Here is a 26,170-nt window from a genome sequence, read left to right on the forward strand (position 1 = left end):
ATATAGTTCTTACTGTACACTGGAGGGAAAGCTGGAGGCTGTTCATCCACCATGGACGCCCGAGGCATGCCGGGAAGGCAGCACACCGGATTGACATCAGTTGGCTTGTTGACTGTGGTACGGACCTTTTCGAGCCTTCAGCGTGGCACCACTTGAGCTCCGTGGCGGCGCCGTTGGTTACGAGGTTGGCCACGTGGGTTGATCACGCGGTGCGGAGCAGCTGCTGCTGCCGGCGGCGCGGCGTGGCGCAACAGCTGTGCGCATCATCATCATCATCATAATCATCATCATCATCATCATCATAATCAGCCTTACTACACCCACTGCAGGGCAAAGGCCTCTCCCATGTCTCTCCAATTAACCCTATCCTTTGCCAGCTGCATCCACCCTTTGCCTGCAAACTTCTTAATCTCATCCGCCCACCTAACCTTCTGCCGCCCCCTGCTCCGCTTACTTTCTCTTGGAATCCACTCTGTTACCCTTAAGGACCAGCGGTTATCTTGCCTTCGCATTACATGCCCTGCCCAAGCCCATTTCTTTCTCTTGATTTCGACTAGTATGTCATTAACCCGTGTTTGTTCCCTCACCCACTCTGCCCGCTTCCGATCTCTTAACGTTACACCTATCATTTTTCTTTCCATGGCTCGCTGCGTTGTCCTTAACTTAAGCTGAACTCTTTTCGTTAGCCTCCACGTTTCTGCCCCGGTAAGATTATGCTGTTATACACTTTCCTCTTGAGGGAAATTGGTAAACTGCCACTCATGATCTGCGAGAGTTTGCCATATGCGCTCCACCCCATTCTTATCCTTCTAGTTATCTCCCTCTCATGATCCGGATCAGTTGTCACTACCTGCCCTAAGTAGACGTATTCCGTCACAATTTCTAGGCTCTCGCTGCCAATTGTGAATTGTTGTTCCCTTGCTAGGCTGTGCAACATTACCTTGGTTTTCTGCATGTTAATTTTTAGACCCATCGATCTGCTCTGCCTGTCTAACTCATTGATCATGATTTGCAGTTTGCTGTGCGCATGCGCCGTGCTAAGTAGGACGAAGATGAAGAATGAACGCCCAGCGAAACGGAGCGGCTATGTGCCATGACGACGACGGAGCGGCGGAAGACTGACTGCAATTCGACTGAGCGAGTTCCACTCGGCCAGATGTAGCTATCGCGTCACTCCAGGTTTAACCAGAGCTAAACCACAGCCATTATCGCGGATGTTTTGTGCGCTTTGTGGTTGTGTAGTGCAGCTACGCACGCAGTTCGTTCGAGATCCGAAGCATGCGGAGGTGCTTGGCTCGAAGTGAGCTGAGCACAGTGTATGGTGTCTGCTAGGCCTAAAAAAGAGGTAAAGAGTCTGGCAAGGCATATAATTGAAGATGCATATGTTGTCGGTTCGAATCCCTGTCGCAAACTATCCTCCAACTTGACTAGCACATTTAAGCTATCTGCAACGAGAAATCGTATGACACCACTCGGAAAGCTGTACAACAAACGAACAAACGGCTGCTTACAATTTTGGTGCGAATGTAGTCGGGAAAACTGGCGACACACTGAGGTCCGCCGGTGGGGGGTTTATATAGAGGAGCGAATGTATATGATGATCTGAAATGGCGCTACTCGGCTTGTCCTGCGGCCGCTTGATGACGTCACTCTATCCTTTTTGCCATCGCTGGTATTTTCTCTACCATCTGCGAGTAAAAACACTAGCGCAGTAACATGCAAATACACGGCGCCGGCTTGTCTCTTAATGGGGCTAGTAATACTTTCGCACTAAAAGTCTGACTGCGCCTTAGCGTCGTCTTACGCCCGTACACCTATAGCCTCTACTACATAACTCATCTGGAAGGCGCGAAAGAAGCACAGAGGTAGGCACACTTGTCTGGAGCGCTCGAACAATGCGCCGCTTAGGAAAGGAAGCCAATTTTCAGAGCACGGCGTGAATTTTAGAGATATTTGCGGTCGAGTACAGCCTGATAAGAGTGCAACCCCGTGCAGGAACCAGCACTTGACCCTTATGAAAGCACCGATTTCGTCTATCTTTGTCTGAAGCCTGCTTGATGTTGAAAAAAAATTGAAAAAAAATTTTTTTTTTTGGGAAGGGAAATGACGCAGTATCTGTCTCACATATCGGCGGACACCTGAACCGCGCCGTAAGGGAAAGGATAAAGGAGGAAGTGAAAGAAGAAAGGAAGAAAGAGGTGACGTAGTGGAGGGCTCCGGAATAATTTCGATCACATGGGGACCTTTAACGGGCGCTGATATCGCGCAGCACACGGGCGCCTTAGCGTTTCGCCTCCATCGAAACGCGGCCGCCGAAGTCGGGTTCGTACCCAGGAACTCCGGATCAGTAGCCGAGCGCACCTTGAAAACCGAGCCTTCAACCTAAACTGAAGCGGTAGCGTACCTAGTCCGCATTTTGCCTAACCACGCTAAATCGCCCGCCACTTTTAACCCGCCCGTCCGCGGACCCTGCTTGGACACCAACCGCACCCCAATGAGAGAAGGCATACATCGAATGCATATGGCCACGATTGACGCATGCAGGCCAGGAGGGTAGGACCGTCGGCGGACGGTATTTTAATAAAGTTATTCCTATCCTATGAGCAGAATGTGGAGGAAAGAAAGCAGACGAAGAGCAGTAGGGGAAAGGTACGGTAATCAATCACTTCCTCGGGGATCGCCGAAATAGAAGCGGAAAAACCAACCCCTGAGAAACATCTCAGAAAAACAGGACAGTTTAGTACCTGTAAGCATAGAGTTTCTCACAATTGAATAGAAGGAAAGCAGGCGTGACCGTGTATGCGGTAAGAGCACCTAAGAGCACTTCGTCCGCTTCATCCACCGGCGCAGGAATGCCTGGGAGACGAGACTTCGTGTTTGGCTTGGCTAGTGTTGGGCTGTAAATATGCACTCTGCCTGGGAATCGGTGCCTGCAGGGTGGTGCTGTCGTCTGTGCGGAGGTCAAATTTCTCGATAGTGTATTTTTAGCATCTTCGATAAATTTAGCGCACGTGTTAGGCTGGTAGCGAAACTATTACAGCATTTCTTTCAGGTGTCCCTCCTTCTCGGCATTCCTGCACCTGTCTATGGTGGATGAACTACTGCAGCGCCAGCTTTCCGATAAATATATGGCAGCCAAGGGAAGGCAAATGAGGGGCTCGTTATACATGTGTGGCAGAAGCCGACAGCCAGAGAAACCAAGGAGCATAGGGATTTTTTTAAATTTGTGGTGTTGATCAATGGAAATTATTGCCGACTATTTTATCGCTTAAAGTTAGTTCATTAGAAAAGCAGAAGAAAAAATAACCACATGCCGCCGGTGGGAACCAAGCCCACGACCTCCGAATGGCGCGTCCGGTGCTCTACCAATTAAGCTACGGCGGAGGCTGTCAGATATTTTGCTTTCGGGGGTATTTAAGTTTACGTGTGACCTAACCTTAGGAGTGTTCATCAGCGCCTGACAGCCGTCGTCATTTCTGATAATCTAAAAGAAAATGGCACAACATACGCCATTTCATATTCATGGGGCAAATCACAATCATCAAGTGGGTTTGAAAAAGGCAGGTAATTATATTTCGGCAGAGAACCTACTCACAACGAATGTAGCGAATTTGTTAATCCATCACGTGATGATGATGAATTGTTATAGCGCAAGGGCATCTACGGCCAAGGAGCGCCATGACGCAAAGTATTTTCATTTACTCAAGGTTGGGCCAAAGACCCATTTCCCAATCATTTCACCCTGAATGAGCCGAGCACCAGGTCAGGGGAAGCTTGTACCCATTGTACCACCGGTGGTTACCCGGCGGCGCTGGAGATCAAACCCCGCACCTCCCGCATGCGAAGTGGATCCTCAAACCACTAGACAACCGCTGTGGTTAATCCATCAGGTCCAGAGGAGGCATTTCGTATCAATGGGCTTTTAGTATCAAGCTAACTGGGTGCAGTATCATCAGCGTAAATATAATGGGATGCACGAATACTATTACGAAAGTCTTTAATCAACAGTATGAACACAGCCGCCGCGGTGGCTGAGTGGTTATGGCGCTCGGCTGCTGACCCGAGAGACGCGGGTTCGACCCCGGCCGCGGTGGTCGAATTTCGATGGAGGCGAAATTCTTGAGGCCCGTGTACTGTGCGATGTCAGTGCACGTAAAAGAACCCCAGGTGGTGGAAATTTCCGGAGGCCTTCACTACGGCGTCCCTCATTGCCTGAGTTGCTTTGGGACGTTGAACCCCCATAAACCAAACAAAAGTAGTATGAGAAGCAAAGGTCCTGATATTGAATCCTGAGGTGCACCTTGAATAATAGTTTTGTCTGCGAGAAAGTTCCAGCGATATTGGTGATATATTTCCAATCATTCGAACAGCTCTTGAATGGGTCTGTACTCTTGAACACAGTTCCTGAATGAACACTGGACCTCTTGCACCGTAAAGTTGGAGTTTGTTAAGTAGAAGACATACCTTTGTTTTGCTCACGGAGCGATATTTCTTCAAAAACATGTTCTGCACTGCACTATACAGATCTTCTGCACAAGTGTGTACGCTGAAACACTTTCCTGAAGTGAGCTGCGCTGGAGACTGGTTCCATTCAGTGAAACAGAGTTGTCCTTCTTGCAGTTTTGATCACTGGGATCAGGCCGCCGAAGAAGGGAATAGAATGCTCTGTGCGCCAGGAGCGGAGGGCACGTGGCGCTACAGTCAGTCCATTTGCCGCCGACTGGTCACCTTGGCTGCAAGCGGCGGATGCTGTGCCACGTTAGTTTGGTTTGGTTTATGGGGGTTTAACGTCCCAAAGCGACTCAGGCAGTGAGAGACGCCGTGTTGAAGGGCTCCGGAAATTTCGACCACCTGGGGTTCTTTAACGTGCACTGACATCGCACAGTACACGGGCCTCTAGAATTTCGCCTCCATCGAAATTCTACCGCCGTGGCCGGGACCGAACCCGCGTGTTTCGGGCCGGCAGCCGAGCGCCGTAACCACTCAGCCACCGCGGCGGCTCCTGTGCCACGTTAGCGTCTGGAACTCAGGTCGTTGGGAGTAGAGCTGTTGCTTGGTCACAAACTATGCACAACAGGCGGTAAGACGTAAATGGCACTACCACTGTAAAACTTACTGCGTATTTTTTTTAAATATTCGGAGCGGCGGCTGGATAAACGTACTAAAGTTTCTTTTTATATTTCTGAACATTCGTTTGAGGTTTTTAATCAGTGGATTTTTACGCGCCACAGCTGCAGCTATGCTATGAGGTATACTGTATGATGTATGAAGCATCCTGCAAATTTTTTGCCTCCTCTTTGACCTGGGACGCTAGCACACGGGTGTTCTTGCGCGTCACCTTTTCGACGTCATCGAATAGAAGTAGCACAGAACGCCATTTCAAATGTACCACCGCGGCGGTTAAGAAATACCATTCTCAAAACAGCAGGGTCAGGTATTGCATTCAAACGTTGGCACGCAAAGGAAACGATTCTTTCTGCTGCAAGGCTCAAGCAGTATTTTGTGGTTCGTCATGATTCGCGAGGCTCACACTGGTAACAGCGAAGAAGTGCATTCAACTCCCTTTCACTTTTTCCAGAAAAAATATGTGGTCACCGTGTCACCTTTTCAGTGCAAAGAGAAACGTTGTTTGCGCGCACCAGAGGAATCCGTACCGGGGTATTCACTGACAGCGGGGCCAGTGTTCGGCGGCACGTTTTGCGACGAGGGAGGCGCAACAGCAGCCAACAAAGTTTCCAGTCCCGGTCGTGCGTAGACGATGCCGCGCACAATGGCGCCGGAAGCCCCGCGCGCTCAGAATAGCGCCCTGTTTTCTTTGCCCTGCAGAGAATTCGGGCCACTTGGCTTTCTAATAAATAATGCTTCCAAAAACAACTCTATTCTGGCAATTTTCCACGAATGCAGAGCTGCGTCCGACCGACGGTGTTTCTCTCTTGCAAGCTCTACACGACGGCAGACTGGAAGGGGACGAGCGAAACGCGTTGGCGCTTTTCATTCACGTTCCTTCCATAAACAGTACTTGGCTATGCGCCGATTTCTGGCAGGCCTCAAACACTAGCGCAGCCTTCTTGGCGTCGACTGCAGCCCCCACAACGTCCACGCCTCCTGGAGACTGGGAAAAAGCTGCACTTTTGGCCCTCTTACTCGGCCAACCGGCATCGATGTGGGCGGCATGCGGAGGACAGACCGCAAGGCGGACTTTTCTGACCGCCGCATTTCGCGTACCACGTAAACTAATAGCGCCTCCGCCGGTGTTGCAATGCTCATGCAAGCAGGACCCCACGCCACGCCACTGATTCCTTCCAAACATGGTGCTTTACTCATAAAAGCGATTCAGTTTCGTTTATGTGACAAAATGTGTCCAGCTGCATGTAGCACCACACTCTCTTTCAATAAAATATGTACAGGGCTGGGACGGTAGCCGAAAATAGCTCTGACGCAACAAAACACAACAAGAACAGCTCGAGCGACGTTGTTTTCACTGCTTGCGGGTGGTGGTGGTGGAGGAGGAGCGGCCATCGCCGCCCTTGAGCAGGCCGAAGACCACGATGAAGACGAGGACGAGCAGCAGGAAGACGGAGGCGGTGACGAACCACACCCACAGACTGCGGCCCTTGGCAGGCGCTGCGGAGGCCAGCTTACCGGCCTGGCTGAGGCGCGAGTGCGACCGCTCGTTGGTCTTGTCGACGGCCAGGTCTTCGATGGAGCCCTGGCGGGACTGCGTGCCCACCACATGGCTGATGTGGCGGCTCGGATTGGCGTCCTTGTACGCGAACGCCGGCAGATTGGGCGCTGGCACGATGCGCGACGCGCTCTTCTTCTCCTTGCGCTTGTCCACCTTGGGCGGCTTCCCGGCGGGACGCTCCATCGACAGTCGGGATGGCTCTGCCGACGGCCCTTTCTTGCCCGACATCTCTGGCGGCGCTGCTGATGCCGCTGCCGCTGCTGCTGCAGGCAGCGAATGGAAAAAGAAAAGAGCTCTGCTCGCACAATGCGGCGCCAGTTTCCCCTCAAATGTTCCCCGTGAATTACCCTGGTATTTCTCTCGAAAAGTGTTTGCTTCATTATTCATTACTAAATTCCTATCCGCAAGCTGCCCCTGTAGGGTTAAAATCACCCACACTAAATTACTCACGTAAGCATGCATACATTTTCCAACCTGCGTGATCGACTGAAAACATCGGTGACGTCAATTACGGTGTTCCATCGGTTGCGACGAGATGGCGCTGCGAGGCAACGAGAGAGGTAGCACATACCCAGTGTATATGTTCTGTTGTAGATGGAGGGGCCCTTGTGTTGTCTGACCCGTTCATCAGCGCAGGGCCCCGGCTCCGAAGGACGGTGTCGAACTCAGTTATTGAGGAAACTGTACAGTATGCTTATTTGTACATATTTACAATCGAGAAAGGAGTGTCTCGGTGACAAACCTGCAGTCCGTTAATTGCGCTTCATATTCCCCAGATCCCTGATTCGGGAATAAAGTTCGGTGAATGACGTCCAATCAGGTGGGCCGTTGTGGACACTGCTGGTACCGCCCATGACAGGGGGCGGTGCTGATGCTCTTTCACAGCTCGGTCTACGGAAAGGGGTAGAGACTGAGTCATCAAACACTGATGTGTCGATTTCACCACTGCGGCAAGTCTTCTGTTCGGTGCCTTCGTGGGAAAGGAATTGCCCGCAGTCTCCCAGCAGGTGAATGAACAACCCCGTACTCCCCCGCCGGATGACCGGAACACGAGACCTCCGTCGATGTCGCAGCCTTCTTTGAATTTAATATCAACAGCTTGACCTTTCAACAGCATCACTCCGTCCGCCGACCCGAGGGCAGACTCGGCCACCTGACGCCGCCAGTGCTCGCCGCACCTTTGCTTCATGATGACTCATGTCTGCTAGGAATTTTTCCCAGATCCGTGTTCGCCGAGCTCAACAGTACCTACCGATTTGCAGATGGTTGTCCACCGTTTTTACTTCGACGGAGGTATATTGGACATGGAGGATCATGCGGCGTCGCTGAAAAGTTTCACTGCGAAATTTTCGCGGCGAAAAATCTGCACGGTGTTGCGAATTGGTCGTATAGCCCTCCATGCGAGGAAGAAGCCAACGCCGCCAAGCGGGCATCGGGCTGGGCTGCAGCCAAGCGGAGTGTGTAGGCGCCGCAGCGCCGCTGTCAATACTTGCAGCTGCTGCCGGGCGCAAAAGAAGCGGTTGTATACCATACGGCCCAATAGCAACACAAAAAGACAAAACAGCGCAAAGAAAAAAGCGCAACAGGTACCGGAATCGTACCCTGTATGTTTGAGTAGTAGCCGAGCCAAAGCACGGCCTTGACAGGCATCTTGGCTGCTGCGTCAGCAGTTTGTCACTAACAGCAGAATGCAGAGCCGTTCTCCGGCGCGGCCATTTTCCGCCGACTGGCGCGCCGCGGTGCGGACGTTTTTTGGGGGACTTTCGGAGCTGCGGCAGCTCCGCGGCCGCGCCTGCATATAGCCGCGATTTACAGCCCTTCGGGCGCTAAATAAACATAACATTGATACGTTAGTCATGACATTTAGTTTGACATTCACGTTAATTGTGCCGGCGCTTAGCACACGCTCGTGCTATCGCTATAATCATGGTGCTCCATCGCAGAGAAAACTCTTGCTCAATATCAAGCGTTAGGTGTATGGCTAGCATGCAGCTCCAATTCCAATGCACTCTTAATCCTTCCCGCCGGCCATAAAGCACCCACCACAAATAGGGATTTATTGTCGCCTGCGTGGTGGTGCGCTAGTTACATCACCAAATTATCGTCGTGATCTCAACTGAGTCACACGGCTAACGGAAAGCAAATCTTGTCATGGGTTATGCCATATGTAGGATAAAAACGTATTTTCGCTCACTTTCTCGAAGCTTGAGTAAACAGCTTTCACGAATTCTACGGCCCGAAGTCGCGCTTATTTTATTCAGAAGCTATCGGCGCGTGTGATCAGCGTCGCGTAGCCGTTTGGCCAAGTGTCATAGAATGTAATAAAATCGTGTATATTAAAATGTAATAAAATCGTGTATACTACGGTGAGCGCTTTAACCCGCTGATCTAACTGACATACGTGCGGAAATAAATTGGTAGCGGTCGGGCGTTCCGTTACACGAAATGTATTTATTAACAACAATAGCAAGCCCAGTGCATGGATGCCGAAGACGTAGGGATTATCGAAAGCATGCACTTCGCCTGGACAACCTTCAGTCTGCAGGTCGCCGATCCGGTTACCTCTTGCACATTACTGCGCCATCGAGTAAAATCAATAAATCTGCATTCTGATGCATAACTTTATCATAGATGGCAGCGCACGTTAAAGACGGAAACAAACGACACGCCAGCGCAGAAATCTGCTTATAAGCACGGCTTTCCAGTCCGCCCCCTAAGTGGTCGACTACCCTCGGATGTCACCTTAGCGAGCAACAATGCGGGTCAGATAACCGCAGCACTGTCTGGTAGAGGGATAATGCGAGCAATGATGCACAGAACGCACTCACACGTACGTTTGGTGATGGAGCACATCAAAGACGGAAGCGAAGAACGTAAAAACACGCGCTCAGTGCACCGGGCCGCGCGCGCCGACAGATGGCGACTGGTGTCGAGAGTAGTAGCGCGCCGGCAGACTGTGTGCCAGGGTAAAAAAATCAGATCTGTTTGAGGGAAGCCCGCCGCTAATTCTTTAAAACACGGTTCATGAGGTTTTATAAAAAGAAGCTTTTTGCGGCATAGTAATACCAGTGTTGGCGGACGGCAGAAAATAGGCGAATCATGCTAACTATTCAAGTCACTGACTAAATTCTGACAGTTAACTCCTTAACTGTGACCGATAGGTGCCTGATTGTAATTAGAGATTTGTAGCCGGCCGTTATCAATGTCAATATCAGTTTTTAGAATTTCGAAAACGCGATTACTCTCGCCGCTGCGGCGCAAAAAATTTGGGTCATTTCTGATGCGGCGATTGTCAAGCGGTATGTCGCCACAGAGTGTCGTATTTTGAAGGACGTCGCTTTGCGCTCCCCGCGTGCACGCGGTTTTCGAACGGCGCCAGAAATGGCACAAATTTGTTCATACCAGGGAGTCGAACCCGATTTTTTTTGGGTTCGGTTCGGGTTGGGGTTCACGCTTATTGGGTTCAGTTGCGTGTTCGGCTCCGGAGCGACATTCCGCTCCGATTCGAACTGGCTCGAACCTGTTCCCGGTTCAAACAGGTTCAGGACCGAAAAAAATTCTCAACGTACATGTGTTTTTGTCAACCCTGTTATGCTGTTTGCTTTTCTGTGTGACATTGGTATACAAAATAAAAAATGAGAAAGTGTTTTATGACGCTAAACCAAATGAACTCAAAATTATTATAAATCGCCAACGTATACGCCAGAATTCATCTGATGAGGAAGATAAAACGAAACACTGGTGGATTCTGCATCAACAAAACCCTCCAGCCTTAGCGTTTTTGGAGAGCGAGTACCTATAGTAGCCCACCCCTGAGGCTCGTGCCAGTCCGGAATTTCTCCTGCGCAGAGTGCATATGCGGGCGCCGTCAGGACCGCCGCATGCGCCCTCTACCTTTACGCACACCACTGAGAGAGCAAGCTGTTCTGTATCAGCAGCTACAGACAGGCGCCGCCCCTAAACCTTTCCAGTCACCCCACCGGCATACCTTCAAAATGTACCTTTCGCGTTGCCCCCTCTCCACCCTCTTCCCCGACCCTCTGTCACATATGTGAGAATGAGCGAGCACCCCTCAACCGCCCAACCCCCACCCAACAAGAGCCTCGAGGGAAGACTGGCTGCCCCCAACAATCATGAACTTACCAAACATAGTTTCCTTAAATGATCTCCTCGACATCGCCTTTGTAGTTCGCTTTATGTATCTTGACCCCCTATAGCTTAGTATGCTAAAAAACACAGCACATCGTGGCTGCTCGCTAGTACATTGTGAAATTAAGATTTTGGCCTATGATGATGACTTCGCCCTCTTATGTTCAGATATAAAAGTGTATTTTAAAAAAAAGCAGCCTTGGAAGGGTTGGATCACTTTGTATCTGCACGGACACTAATTTGCAACATCTTCGTTGTGACACTGCTGCAAGTGCTGCATTGTGCGGGGAAACCGGTACATACGCTGCATAAAAATTTTGTGACTTTTCTTAGGCGCTCTCAAAGGGAGCCTATGTGTTGACAGAATTTTTCACTCCCTCAGAGACTGGCAAATCTGTCGTGAATTTTTTCTCCCCAAACTTGTTTCATGGGGTTCTACTTTCTAAAACCACAAACAACCCATTTCTGGGAGCTGTGCTTAGTAAGCGACTAAATATACTCAGCTGTCTTTTTTGGACATGGCCATGAAAAAGTTTGGGTTGATTTTTTTTTCTGCTTTCTCACTCGTCTCTTTTCCCTTCAATACCTGTGCGGTCTCTCCAAAAGGCAGAAGACAAAAGTTCTGATCGGTCAATAATTCCTGTAGCCATAAACCTGAAACCTTACCTAGCCTTTCGTGACCGTGCATAAAAGCGAGTTCAGCGAATATAGGCTCAATCGGCCGCAGAAACCTTTTTTAGACTCCACACGTGAACCTTACGTGCCTTCGCGCCGAGGGGACGTTTGTGCCATGGTCAGTGAATTGCTACCTGTGTGAGCCGGGGAGAAATATTGAATAATAATTTGTGTTCTGTCGTGATGTTGTGTTCGATATTACGCCTTGCACTATAAGATTTCTGCCTGTAATGGAACACTCCGGGACTCTGTATGGACTTTTGTTGTTCACAGGACTGTTTAGCCTTTACAAAAATTGCATGATGGACAAACACACTGCGCATGTTCAGTCACACGACTGGTTTCCCTTTCTTGCGCCAATCGAAAATTCGATGTTCAGGCGGAGTAGTAGGGCGATGGTGGCGTGAGTCCCCATGTCGAGATCGCTGAATTCGACGTGGACAAGTAAGGCACGAGGAGGTTAAGTGAAGCCACTTCATGCAGCAGCAATAGAATGAAGCTAAAAATGCAAAAAAAGAAGATGGCCGACTGGTTTAGCGCATCGGTAAACGAAGCTTCTCCGTTTGCGACGCCACTGGTTCGAACCCCACTTGGGGTTAGAGTATGCTAGTGCTGTTTCTCACTGTGTTAGCAGCATAGCCTCCTTCCCCAAAGTGGTCCGTGGTGCGTGCGCGTTTTGTGTGGTTGTGTGGCCTCCGCCCTTGAAGCGCACTCCGTTGGGCGCGTATCCGGGCGCTCACTGGTGAAAATGCATATCCAAACCGCCATGCACCCACACATCCACCCCCACCTATTTCAAATCTCCAGAAGCTTCATTTGCCACAACCTATAGCTTACAGAAAACATGAATCCACCATTCACCTTCCAACCTCCGCGGTCAGCCTCCGATTGGCCCCCTGCCTACAACCTCAAGAAGGTTTCCACCCTCCCGAAGCCCCCTCCTACACAGAGGCTACGGCGAAATCCAATTCGAAGACGAAATGCGAGGCAATAAGTGTAAAATTGAAATGCAGGTACAACCAATACTGCTAACGCAGATTTCATCACATCACATCATATTTTTTTTCCGGATACCATTCTGAGGAATTTTTTTTTAATGTTTCGGATACATTATGCTTCATGTTCAGCTTATTTTTTCCCCCATAATGTTCTGCCTCAAGTTCACCTCGGTTTCCATATTATTTGTCCATCATTCGCCGAGAATTGAGGCTAGAAACATTTGATTCAATGCAACCAAGGCGAGTTGCGAATGCTGCACATGGGCCGTCGCCCAAGCGTTTTATACCCCTGTCACACGGGCACTTTCGATCCTCATTGAGCTTGATCTGCATCGAGATTTTCGAGCACGCTCGAAACATCCGGTGCTACACGGGCATTTTCAATGCTCATTGAGAAGTTTCCCTCATGTGTGTTAGGTGGCGCCAAATGTTCAGCCGACAGCCATAACATGGCGATGTCCGGCAACACTGTGCAGTCGGGGGCAGCGGCAGCCAAATCCGTAGCCAAATCGGTACATTGCGTATCTGCGCCAGGTTTTTGTGGCGCACCTCTGCTGCTGTGCGATGCAACCCGAGGGCCCGCAACGCCTCCGCGATTTCTGCATAGACTGCGGCGTTTCTCTTCTGGCGCCGCAAATTATTTAGGCGGTCCTGCCAGCAGTCGATGAGAGCGGCTGTCTCGCGCTCGCTCCTCAGTTTCCGCGCCGACGAGCAGGAGGACTCCATATTTGTTTACACTGGCGGCGAAGCTTGGAGCGTGGTGTAGAGATTATTTTCAAATGTTTGCATATAAGCAGGCATAGTACCTGAAAAATGTTCTGTATTACATTTTAATCAATTACAACAACAACAATTGTGGTTTGGTTTTGTTAATATGTGTTTATTTTTATAGCTTCATGAGAGCGAGAGTGTTCTCGATTGTGCTTGGAACCTCAAGCACTCTTGAGGAATCGGCATCGAGTCAAGCAGGATCGACCTCGATTGCGCTTGAACGTGGCCGTGTGACAACCGTCGATCTGCATTGAGTTCGATGGATCGAAAGTGCCCGTGTGACATGGGTATTAGAAAAGAACGGCAGTAAGCTTAAACTGTTCGTCTCAGACGCGAAGGACCCGAAGGGCGACAGCGAGAGGCAGGTATAAACCGCCCGACAGAGAATTAAATATTCGCCAGTTTAAGAAAAGCGTGACGAATCTGGCTGCAAACGATATATATATATATATATATATATATATATATATATATATATATATATATATATATATATTACAGGGAGGACCTCAGAAAAAAGAAAATCGGAAAACAAAAAGCGATAAAGAAGTTTTGCAGTTAAAACAATTCTGAGAAACCTGCGAGACTGGAAAGCAAAAGTGATGATGGTTTAATTTAATAAGGTGTGTACAGATACTTTTGTGCACGCAATAGGAGAAGCTTATTATCTCGGAGGAACACTCGCAGAGTTTATGGCCTGTGGGCAGGGGTGTCCCATTGCGGTTACCACCAGTACGTCGGTGAGTACTTTATGTGCCAATATTTGGCAACCTGCTTCGTGTATACGTGTTCGTATTGGGAGCCTCTCGCTCATTCACGCACGAACCGGCAATTGACAAACACAGCCCTTCTACACCATCTACCAGAAATTGGGAGGAGGGGGAGATATTTACGATACTCTTTTCAGGCTTGAGAATAATTACCGAATATAAAGTGGTCGCCGATGTACTTTCCAATGCGACGGTTATGCCGACGCATATCAGTATATTTCGACTTTCTAGCTCTATCCGGCATAGCGAGAATGCTCTTTTCAGTCCTCTGTATGTTGCCTTAGAAAACACTAAACAAGCAGCGGCTGTAGCACACCAGCAGAGGCACGTTGTATTTATGTCTGTGTAGAAGCGAGCGTCTTCTTTTATACATGCGAAAGCGTTAGATGGCTAACTTTCAAGGTCATATCCGCAAAAAAGTGTCCGCAAGAAACGGCGCCATGCGACGTCACGAGCCGACGAGTCACGCGACGGAGATGATGACGGCACGTAATTAATTACTACTAATTAATACAATTAGTTAATGCCAAAACTGATTAGTATAATTAGTGATGACATCATGTGAGTTTGACGTCATACCAGGTCATGTGACAGCGATGTAATGTGCCATCAAACCTAGTCACGTGACGACGCTGTAATATGACATAACACCTACTCACGTGACAACAATGAAATTTCTCGTCCTACCAGGCCCCATCCACCCCTTCCACATCCATTTCAAGATCCACATGGATCCCACATTACTACACATGCGCGCATGACGCATTACAAAGAGTGCCCACAACCCGGTCCACATTAATGACGCTCGGATTGTCTAGCAGATAAACGTGCGCCAGTTCTCATGTATAACATGCTGTAACGATCACGCAACGCCACACGCCGTTGGCCCCTGAGATGATGGCGATGATCATGATGATGCTAATATTGTGTCTTTATGAGCCAGGCGAAGTCCGATGTACCACTACCAATTTGAAAGTTGCCATAATATTGATTAAATATTGTGCATTACCCAGCAACCGAAGATAATTATTCTGCGGGAAAACAGGAATACCTGCAACTAATAATTAAGGATAATGATGTTGATGTTCCCGGGAGGTCAAGACCCTCCCCCGTTTCCGCCAGTTCCCTCCAGTTGGTGATGGTAATGGTATTGAAATCCTGGGAATTTTCCGATGACTCGGTGATCCCGCGGCATTTCGCAAGAAATGGCTAGATGACGTCTTCGAACACTGTGCCGGCTATTCAAATCACACCGGTCAAAACAACTAGCCTAAAGTGGGCAGCGTGAACCGCTCTCTCTGTCAAGAGCACCACGGCTCCGCGCTCAAATTTTGCCGCAGCGAAATCTTTGTCGGATCCCCCCCCCCCCTCCCCCACGGAGAAAAAAAAAACACCGCCCAAATACACATACGCCTGAACAGAATTTGGGGTACCATTTCGTCAACCAGTATGTAAGACAAGCTGCTTTAAGTCACTCACTTGTTTTTCTTCAAAACTGAACTAACCACGACAGCATTCAGCGAAGCCGTGTAAGGTGAACGATGGGTCTCTGCAAGATAGTTAAAGGAAAGATAACGGGTAGTGCCGGGCCGCCAACATAACTTATCCCATACGAGAAAAAAATAGAATGATTGCAAACATACAAACAAAATCGCACACTAAAAACACAAGCGAACAGCGTGCCCCATTAAACGTCATATTAGAAGGTTTGAAACAGCGACTCAGCAGCACAGCGCCAGCACGTAATCAGTTCTATTTATACATCTTCATTAAAAAAAGGAAAAGGAATCAGCTACCACATGATCACACATTCATAACAGTTTTGCTTTTTTTCACCCATGTAACACCGCTATGCGGGTACGTTCATTTCGTGCTGCGGTGTTTCGGCATAAGAAGTGAATTTCCGAGAAGTAACACGGAACCGGGGACCAAAAAGAGGTTATCCGGAAGCATATAAAAGTGAAATTATCTTTATATCTGCTTGCATTTCGAAACGGGAAGAAACAGAAGCAGTGTGAGATTCTAAGGGGAAGACACCGATCAAAGCTTCGACGGCATTATACAGGTTTTTCTGGCTTCGTGCTTTCTTAATCAAATCAGCAGGTGTCCTTGTTAGGAACCACTGAATCACATTATCTGACCTGGGCCGACTACTCCAGTTTCTGTTAAGTCAGCTTATAATGGATCGCAGTAGGATCCCTTTTATTCGACTGCAAGCCAAGATCCATGACGTCAGCGCCGGCAACGAGCATGAACACAAAGCAGTCTTGCTTGGGGCCATCCGCGCTACGACGAATTTATTGCGTGCTTCTTAGACTGAACTCATTTGTTTGCGGCATCAAACAAAGCTACCGCTGGTCAACGTGAGTTATGTGCTTTGCGCCCTCTCTTGGTGTGAGCCGACCGGCACGCAACTACGGGTGCTACGACAGCGGGACAAGGGGAGGGTAGGGTGGCATGCCGGGACAGCATCACTCATTCCAGGAAGGCCAGAGGGTGGGTCCTCTTGTAGGCTCAGGCTCAATGGACATTACGGCGCAGCACCAAAAGCTAATAGCGGACTGCGGCATCGGGTTCTTTAGACAGCGTAAACCGAACACCAAGCGTCATTGCATGAACATTGCGGTGGTGCGCTCCAACTCTGCGTAGGAAACGGCGCTCGTCGGAGTAAGACACGGGAAGTGCAGAAAGTCTCGACCTCATTGAGTGACGACCTCACTCAACCTCAAACTCACGCGTGAGGTTGAAGTCAGATTTGCTGACCTCACACATAATTTCAAGCCGTAGCCGACCTCACCTGAGCCTCACCTCACGGCGTGAGGTTGAGGTCGACCTGATGAGGTCGAAACCTCATGACGTTGCCCACCTCTGGTGAGGTTACCTTCCTAAACACCAGACTACCCCTATTTTGTTGTAGCGCACTAGGGGGTATTTTCGCCATGCCTAGTGCAGACAGTTTTCGGTGGCTAAATCTGCGTGGTTGCACATCTCTCTTTATCTCAAGAAAGACAAGGCTTCTATTTATCTCAAAAACATTTTCAAAAATTAGTGGCAGGCTTCGCTGAAACACCTAGTATATCTGCTGTAAGCTTTTCCTTCAAGTCAGCCTTAGAAGGCATCATTTCACGTGAGCCTTACGCCTGGCATGGTTCTCAGCGTTCTTCATACACACACTGGCGGCAGGAAACGAGTCCATTGAGGGACGAAACGTCAAGAACAGACATGACACTGTAGTATTAGGGGGGGGGGGGGTATTTACCTTTGGATCTCGTAAACCAATGTGAGAAGAGTGATTGTAAGCATTCTTTACGCTATTTCACTACATAGAGTGACCCCGCGAAAGAATGAAGATGGAAACAAAATTATGGGGGCACCTTAGCAATTCTTACGCATGTAAATGCAAGAGCATTTCTACCCTTCGCTGAGTGTGTCGCTCAGCTGTGGTCGGCGGCTTGGGGGGATACACGTTGTTTCGCTGTAGCAGCTGGCTTCGAACGTTTCGCTGATTTGTGATGGTCTCGCACTTCGCACGCAGTGAATGGCCTCCTCTGGCCACGCTTTTCTGTCTCGCCGGATGTAGACGCGAGCGATTCAACTTCGGATGAAGAAGACTCCATAAGCCGCGTTTATTACTACAGTGGCACGGCCGTGGCACTGTGTACACGTACAACATCTTCTTTGGGGACAGTGACCACTTTCTAGTGCACGCGAGGGAGGGGCCTTAATTGAGCGCAGTCGGCTCTGTTATCCGGCTCCAGGGGAGCCTCCAAGCCTGTTTCCATTCAGCGCAGAAGTCGCCTTGCTTTTCTCCATCTACCCCTGCCTTGTGATGGCCTATTGATCCAGGAGGGGTGATGTCGTCATTCGCGGGCAGCGTTTCTGCCACGCATTTCTGCTACGGCTTTCTGATGACGGCGGGTTTTCGCTCAACGAGCTAAGTGCCAACTCCAAGGGCGCTTCCTGGGCGTATGCCGGAAGGGGCGTTGAAAAGGGGCATGCGTCTCCATCTTCCTGGTGCTGTCTCGCTCCCCCTCTCGAGCCGCCGCAAAGAATTCCAAGCCGCGAAGGAAGAGGGTTTTGGAGGGCGTTGAAAGGACAACTTAAACCGTGAAGAAAAGTTCCGGGAACCTGAAAGAATCACCGAGAACCCCGCGGTCCTGCAATTGTTATAAACCGGTCTTCGGCTCCAACGCGTGCGCGACCGCGCCTGCGCTGGCGCCGAGGTTCGTTCGCGTCTTCTTCAGTGCGCATGCGCAGACCGGTGCTGACGCACGCCAAGAGCGCCGACGCTGGACGCGCACGCCCAGGAAGCGCCCTTGGAGTTTGCGCTTAATGCTCTGGCATTAACACTGGCCGACGACTATGCTTCTGGGTAATGCGATTTCTGAGCGCAGCTGCTGCGGTATTGTAACCGTAGGCAACCGCATAAGGAATCACACGTTAACTAGCGCATATACACAAACACAGAGAGAGATGGACTAGCGTGCGCCCTGTTCCACCTCTCTCTGTCCCTGTATATGCCCTTGTTAACATGTGCGATAACGACAGCAATTGAGAGCCTTAGCACGTAAAGTGCCAACTCCAAGGGCCCTTCCTGGGCGTACGCAGCCAGCGTCGGCGCTCTTGGCGTACGCCGGAACGGGCGTCGAAAATGGGCATGCATCTCCATTGGTCCTGGTGCTGGCTCACTCCCCCTCTCGAGAATTTCAAGCCCTGATGAGAAGGGCTTGGGGGCGATGAAAGGACAACTTAAACCGCGAAGAAAAGTTCGGGGAACCTGAAAGAGCTTCAAGCCACGAAGAAAAGAGCCACCGAGAGCCCCCCCCCCCCCCCCCCCCCCCCCGATCGGGACTGAGCCACCGCGGCGGGGGGAGCGGTCGCATACCGCGTCGGCTCCGTGACAGATCGCAATCAATTGCGATACACCAACTTTTCCCCCTGCAAACCTGGTATCATCGTCTCCAGGAACCTCAGCGGCACCCGTCTACACCACGTTTGTTAAGGTGGGTCCAATTTCTGACCACTTTTCGGTCATTTGAAGCTTTCGTCACGCCGCGGTGGTGCTAAGCCTTATGGCGCCGGGGCCTGCGATGGTCCTGGTCGGGGATCCCTCGGTTCTGGCGGCTCCAAATCAAGTCACCGGATACGACCCACAGTCCTTTCAGATCGTAACAATGGATACCCATCAATCCGAGGATACGACTCAAGGCGAGGATCCTCTACCAACCGAGGACGATTACCTCCAAGATATGGTCCGCGTCTGGCGCGGAAAGAAGAACGCGGCGACGGCATCGAGGGACGCTGGTGCTGGTGCCACCCAGCAACAGGCGCCGGCTAGCTCTGCGCATACGCAGGGCGGGAGTGCGCTGAATGCAGCCTCGAAGAGCTCCAAGCAACTTCCGGTGGCGGCCGCAGAACACGCCGCGCATTGAAAAAGATGACATCGTCGTGGTGCTGAAACCAAGAAACACGGTCGACCTCAAGGCAACTTTTGGTCCTGGACGAGCCTGCGCTGCAGTCCGCAGCATCCTCGGGGACGACGCAAATGCTGGACTTGAGGTGTGGCCCGTTTGGGACCAAAACGTCCTTGTATGTGCACTGAAATCTGTCGACGCCGCGGAGAAGCTACTCCGGGATATTGTGCTGCCGGTAGGGGAACGCGAGCTACCGTTCCGGGGACACCCTAAACTCTCCGGTGCGTTCTGTCGAGGCGTCGTGACTGTTTCGCCAGACGAAACGTCTGAAAGCGTTAAACGAAAACTCCGTGCGGAATAAAATGTGGTGTCTGTGCGCAAGCTAGGGGGAACCCCGGTTGCGGTGATCACCTTCGCTGGGAACAAGGTGCCACGGACGGTGTTGTACAGCTACGAACGGCTCCCTGTTCGCCTGTACAAGAAAACAGTGCCAGCATGCCACCGCTGTGGCACAGTGGGCCATCGGGCCGATGCGTGCCCGCGACCGCAGCCGGGCCGCTGCAAACGCTGCGGAGTCCAGGTTCCCGATGCCACTCCTGACGGCCCGGCAGAACATGACTGTGTTCTGAGCTGCCTCATCTGCGGAGGCGGCCACCCTACCGGAGCTCCTGGCTGTGCCGGGCGGTTCCGGAAAGCCATCAAACCGAGCTCCCCATCCGGATCCAAACCGAAGACAAAGACGGGGCCCAAGCAGGCTCCTCCGCCCAAGGCCAAGAAAGCGCCAGCCGATCAGGAAACCAAGGCCAAACCCGGCACATCGAAACCTGTCAAGTCCGCGACCCAGGCGGTGCCCCCGGTCCTCAACGCCAGGGACTCCCCGCCCTTGGCACCCGTCCAATCACAGGTGAGCACTTGGAGTAGGGCAGTCTCCGGGCCCCCTACCCGTCCCTCCCCTACCGAAACCGCCCTACAGCAGCAGGTAGAGGAGCTCAGGCGCCAGAACCAAATTCTAGCGCGCAAAATTCAAGAATTAGAGGCCAAACAGGCCGGGTCATCCGAACCAATGCAAGAAGCTGAGCCAGATGACGAGGATGACGGATCATCCGTAACATCTTGCCTCACTAGCGTCTCGCGACAGTGCGGGGACATGGTAGTTGGATCTGCTAGTCGCGTCGCCGGCCTAGAGGCACTGCAGCGCCAAACCGAGCAACTGGAGGAGCACGTGGCGGCTTTCCCGAATCAAATCATGTCAGCAGTCCGCGAGTCCTTCCAGGACATGTTCAAGGCAGCTTTAACGCAAGCACTTCCCGACCTTATGGCTCACTGACTCGGCCCTTAAAGCCGTGCAGCCCTGTGTCAGCACCCAAATTAAGAACGCCACTAGCTGCGAATCCCCTCACCTCAAACGTAAGACAGCCTCCCGCCAGGCAGCGGAGGAACATGGTTCAGGCTCTGCAGCTGGTGGGTCGGTGCGGCCAATCGCTGGGGTTGCGCTGGCTCCCGGCCAGAGCTAGTCCGCTCGCCCGTAAATAAATAGAACAAAATGGCTAGAAGATCTAATAGGAATGATAAAAACCTTGAAAAATTCCAGATCATCCAATAGAACTGCAGGGGTTTCAGAGCTTGGAAAAAACGGTCACACCTCCAGCTCTACCTGCAGTTCCTAGGAGACATGCCGGCACTCATTGCCCTGCAGGAGCCCGGCATAGACGCTAAATTATCAGGCTACAGCACCTTTCAGGGGGGCGCCTCTACGCGCATCTTGGTGAATAAAGCTTATACCGTGGCTCAGGTCGACTTAGACTTGAGTACCGAGCAAGAATATACAATGGTCCGGGTACTGCCTCTCAGACGCCGCGACCCGTCAATACATATCCTCATCATATACTGCCCTCCGCATAAGCCGCGCGTAACTTTTAATGAAATCTTCCTTCGCGCGATAAAAATGGCAGCCAAAGAACCTCTAGTGATCGTTGGAGACTTCAATTCTCCCAGCCTTCATTGGGGCTACCACTTCGAACAGGCAAGAGGACGTAAGCTGGCGGAGCTCATCTCCACCCTCAGCCTCACGTTGCTCACGGACCCGGCGTATCCCACCCGAGTGGAGAATTCGGTAACCCGCGACACGTGTCCCGCCCTTTCTCTCGTTAAAAATGCTAGAGCGGCTGCTTGGGAGAACTTGGGAGATTCTCTAGGCAGCGATCACCTCCTTCTCCGGATTACACTCATGGCGAAGGCAGCGCGCAAAAAATGGGGTCAGGCCAAGCTGACCGATTGGCACAAATTCCGAAATCACACTATTCCTCCCGTACTATTTTCCGGCGGCTACGCGGAGTGGGCTAACCACATATACAACATTCAGAAACAACACGTCACAACACTACAAACCACCGAAGAGATCCCCGCAGTGGACACCCACCTCCTGCATTTGTGGGAGGCGCGCCGGAGCTTAACTAAACGGTGGAAAAAGCAGAAAACTAATCGCAAATTACGCGACCGCATAGCCAAACTCACAGAGCAGGCTGCAGCGTATGCTGCCGAACTCTCAGATTCAAATCGGATAGCACGCTGCGACGCCGCAGCTCATCAGATGAGCTCGAAGGGGACGTGGCGTCTCTTTCGCAGTCTAATCGACCCCTCCCAAATGAGAGGGGAGACGCAAAAGCAGCTCCGGCGGGCTCTGCAAGGGTATCAAGGTACGACGGCGCAACTTGCGGACACTCTGTGCGACAGATATCTCTGTCGTACGGAGGACCCGCCGGGGCCTGAGTACATGTACTCTGGCAAGCCTAATGAAGCACTTGATGCCCCTTTTGAGTTGCACGACCTTAAGGCGGCCTTAGCAAAAATGCGCCGGGGTACGGCTCCGGGACGGGATCACATAACAGTGAACCTGTTGGCGAACCTACCGGACCCAGCCTACCTCCATTTATTAGAATACATCAGATCTGGGACGGGCGTCCACTCCCTCCCGAGTGGAAAACGTCACTTGTGACGTTTATCCTTAAAACAGGTAAGGCCGTGAATACGGACAACCTGAGGCCCATATCACTGACATCATGTGCGGGCAAGCTTATGGAGACGATGGTTCGGGATCGCCTCTCTCCATACCTGGAGAGTAAGGGCGTCTTTGCAGTCACCCTGTTCGGGTTTCGCCCCCACATGTCTGCACAGGATGTCCTTCTCCAGCTGCACAGGGATGTCATACGACCCACAACTATGCAACACAATGACAAAGCCATCCTCGCCCTTGACCTGAAAGGAGCTTTCGACAATGTTAAACACGGAAGCATCCTGGCCAACTTGAGTTCTACCGATTGTGGGGCTAGGGCCTACGCGTAAGTAAGAGATTTCTTGACTAATCGCCAGGCCTTCCTTCGGATTGAGGGCGAGGAATACGGCCCTTACATGATGGGAACACGGGGTACCCCTCAGGGAGCGGTGTTATCACCGCTTCTGTTCAACATAGCTATGATGCGCCTCCCAAGCCAACTGGCCCGGGTGGAAGGCATTCAACACGCGTTATATGCAGATTACATTACAATTTGGACCACTGAGGGGAGCCTTGGGGACATGGAGGCCCGCCTTCAGCAGGCCGCTTCCATAGTCGATGCGTATGCTATGGACTGTGGGCTCCAATGTGCTCCAGCGAAATCAGAGCTTCTGCATGTCAGAGCGAACCCAAAGGATAGGACAGCAATTCACATCTCTCTGTCAGGAGGTCCTATTAGAGAGGTGGAGGAGCTCCGTATTCTGGGCCTTTCCATTCACCACAGACTCAGACCGGACTCCACCATTGTGAAACTCAAGAGAGTAGGCGAACAGGTAGGGCGTATGATCCACCGCGTTTCCAACAAGCGGGGTGCTCTGCGGGGCAGGGACGCGCTTCGGCTCGTCTATGCCTTCGTGACTAGCCGGATCCTCTACGCCGTGCCATATCTCCGCACTACTAAGCAAGACGAGGCGCGAATAGACGCCATCATCCGCAAGGCAACTAAGCGAGCGCTGGATCTCCCGGTGGCTACCTCTAATGCCAAACTGAAGGCATTGGGGGTGCTAAACTCCTACCAGGAGCTGCGGGAGGCCCACCTCGTGAACCAATACACGCGGCTCATGCAGACGGCCCCTGGGCGCCGCCTGCTAAACCGCTTACACATCCAACACGACTGCACTCCAGAGGAGACGGAGCGTATCCCGGTACTGTGGCGCCATATGCTCTGGGTCTCCCCGCTCCCCCGTAACATGGACACCGACATGCACGAAAACAGACGACAAGCGCGGGCTCGGGCTCTTGAGAGACAACACGGCTCCCGACCCGGTGTATATTATGTAGACGTCGCAGGGCCGTCGCACACGGGATTTTACACGGCCGCTGTTGTTCACCAGGAAATGCACGTCGATGGACTCTCTTTTCGAGCCCCGAATTCAATGCGAGCCGAGGAAGTAGCGATAGCGCTTGCTGCCACCCCCGCCAATTCGAGAATCATCATTACGGACTCCCGAAAAGCATGCGATAATTACTTGGCTGGGGAGATCTCCCCCTTAGCTGCTTGCATTCTAAGACGGACTGCCACTGATCCAACACCGAAAAGAATCATTTGGGCTCTTGGCCATCAGGGCGTACGAGGTAATGAGGCCGCTGACGCGGCTGCCCGAGCGCTTATTTACCGGGCTCCTCATCCCAGCTCTTCTGGCTCGGAGACTAACCAGCCGCTGCTGCGATTCAGGGAAATAATAACGCATTATAGCGACAACCACCGCCTTTTCCCGGCCCCTGCCAAGGGGCTGAGTAAGACGGAGGAGCGAACTTTAAGGCGCCTGCAGACAGGTACTCTGCTCTGTCCTGCAATCTTAAAGCATTACGATCCTAACATGGATGCCCGCACTGTGGGGAGACCTGTGATATCTTCCACATGGTATGGGCATGTACCCAAAATCCTCACCTCCCCCCTTCTCCTACCTCTTCCAGAGAGGCATGGGAGACTGCCCTCCTCAACTGCTCCTCGCTTGAGTCCCAAAGGGCTCTGGTGAAACGGGCGAGAGACGGGGCATTGCCATGCGATGTCCCGGACTAGGGACGCCGACCATGTAGCGGGGCCACTCTGTGGCTCCCAAACTGTATTGCAGCAATTAAAAGTTTTCACCACCACCACCGCCCCCGATCCTCTTATTGTTGTAAACTGGACCCTTCTTCCGACTCGTACGCGAGCGCCCGTGCGCTGGCGCCGATATCTAGCACGGTCAGATATCGGCGCCTCGCCGAGGTTTGCTGGTGTCTCGAGCAGTGCGCATGCGCAGACTGGTTTTGGCGTACGCCAAGAGCGCCTACGCCGAGCGCGTACGCCCAGGAAGGACCCTTGGAGTTGGCGCTTAAGGAACACGTAATACCGAACGGAGGCGGATCTAGTCGCTCTGGCTTTCGGCTTGGGCAGCGTGCAGCGGTTCGCCGCAGATGAGGCTCTGCACGGGCGAACGAACCACTTGGGTGCCATATCTTTTGGAAGGTCGCCTCCGCAGAGCCTGTCTTTTGTCTGCCGCCCTATCCTCTTTCTCCGTCTTTCCTCCTCGCGCCCTCTTAGCTATCGGCGTGCTTCCACTACGGCACCTCTTTCCCACTTTCCTCCCTTCCCTTAACGGCGCGGTTCGGGTGTCCACCGAGACAATTACTGCGCCATTTCCCGAGTTTTTCCTGCACTGCGCTCCGCGTTCCGCGAGTTCTACCTTGAACGATTAATAACTGGACGCCCCAATCCAGTTGTAGTGCTGTGCGCCTGCGTGATTTAATTCCTCTAAAATGAACTAATCACGCGCACAACCTGGACACTTTTCTTATTCTGTAAATAGTTTGTACATATTACTTCTCCCCCTGTGCTCTCTTCCTGTCCCCTCACCTCTTTCATTTCATTTCTCCAGTCTGCCTGCTATCCTTTATTTCCGCTGCTCCAGCTCAGGTGCTTCAGTATTAATGGCAGATGCCGGGGCTAGCAAAAATCTTTTCCTTCCTTTTTACTATTATTTTAATAAAAAACCACAACCACCGCCGCTCCGCGTTCGCTCTCTCTCATTCTCCGCTGTGCTGTTCGCTCTGCCGATTACGCCGAGGGACGCCGCTCAACCCATGAACGGGGGTCGACGACTTCCGCCCACGTGCGCGCACTTCGCGCCTGCCGCTGATCTGGACTCGCCAGATCTTGGCGCGCGTCGTCCGGAGAAACCGGAAGCTGACGCAGAAAGCCCGCTCTTCTTGTGTGACCTCTTGCGCGTGCCGCCGCTAACATGGTCACCACGGCCGACCAGATATACGCAGTGATTTTGGCACGGAAATGTGTTTATCGTGAAAATAAACGCTACGTCAAGCATGAAATGTCACTTTTTTTCCCGAAAACATCACAGAACCTTGGATCGCAATGCCAGCGGTTCTTCCCTGTAGCGAAAGGTAACCAAGAAAAAATTCGGCGCCGCTAGGCCATTAAAATCTTTCGCTTTAAAAACCGGCCGCAAAGCGCAAGAATAGCAGCTAAAGAAATGGCCGGTCTTTCGGCTGCAGTCGACTGCCAAATGATGCGATGATGTTGACTTCTCTGCAATGCATGAATGCTTTATAGTCACGTGGTCGCGAACGGCGCACGGAAAACAAACGTGGAACCCGCTGCGGCGACTCAGTGGTTAGGGCGCTCGGCTGCTGATCCGAAGTTCCCGGGTTCGAAC

At 51.6% G+C, this 26,170-nt stretch overlaps 1 protein-coding gene and 1 pseudogene across 1 annotated transcript in view; both read left to right on the top strand.

The window, feature by feature from the left end:
* The window catches only part of LOC144131005 (uncharacterized), a 303,799-nt gene that overhangs the window by 35,034 nt on the left and 242,595 nt on the right, over positions 1-26,170 (top strand). The window lies entirely within an intron of this gene.
* LOC144130963 (uncharacterized) lies at positions 22,934-24,537 on the top strand (annotated as a pseudogene).

Source organism: Amblyomma americanum, chromosome 1, assembly GCF_052857255.1.
Source record: "Amblyomma americanum isolate KBUSLIRL-KWMA chromosome 1, ASM5285725v1, whole genome shotgun sequence".
Classification (NCBI taxonomy): domain Eukaryota; kingdom Metazoa; phylum Arthropoda; class Arachnida; order Ixodida; family Ixodidae; genus Amblyomma; species Amblyomma americanum.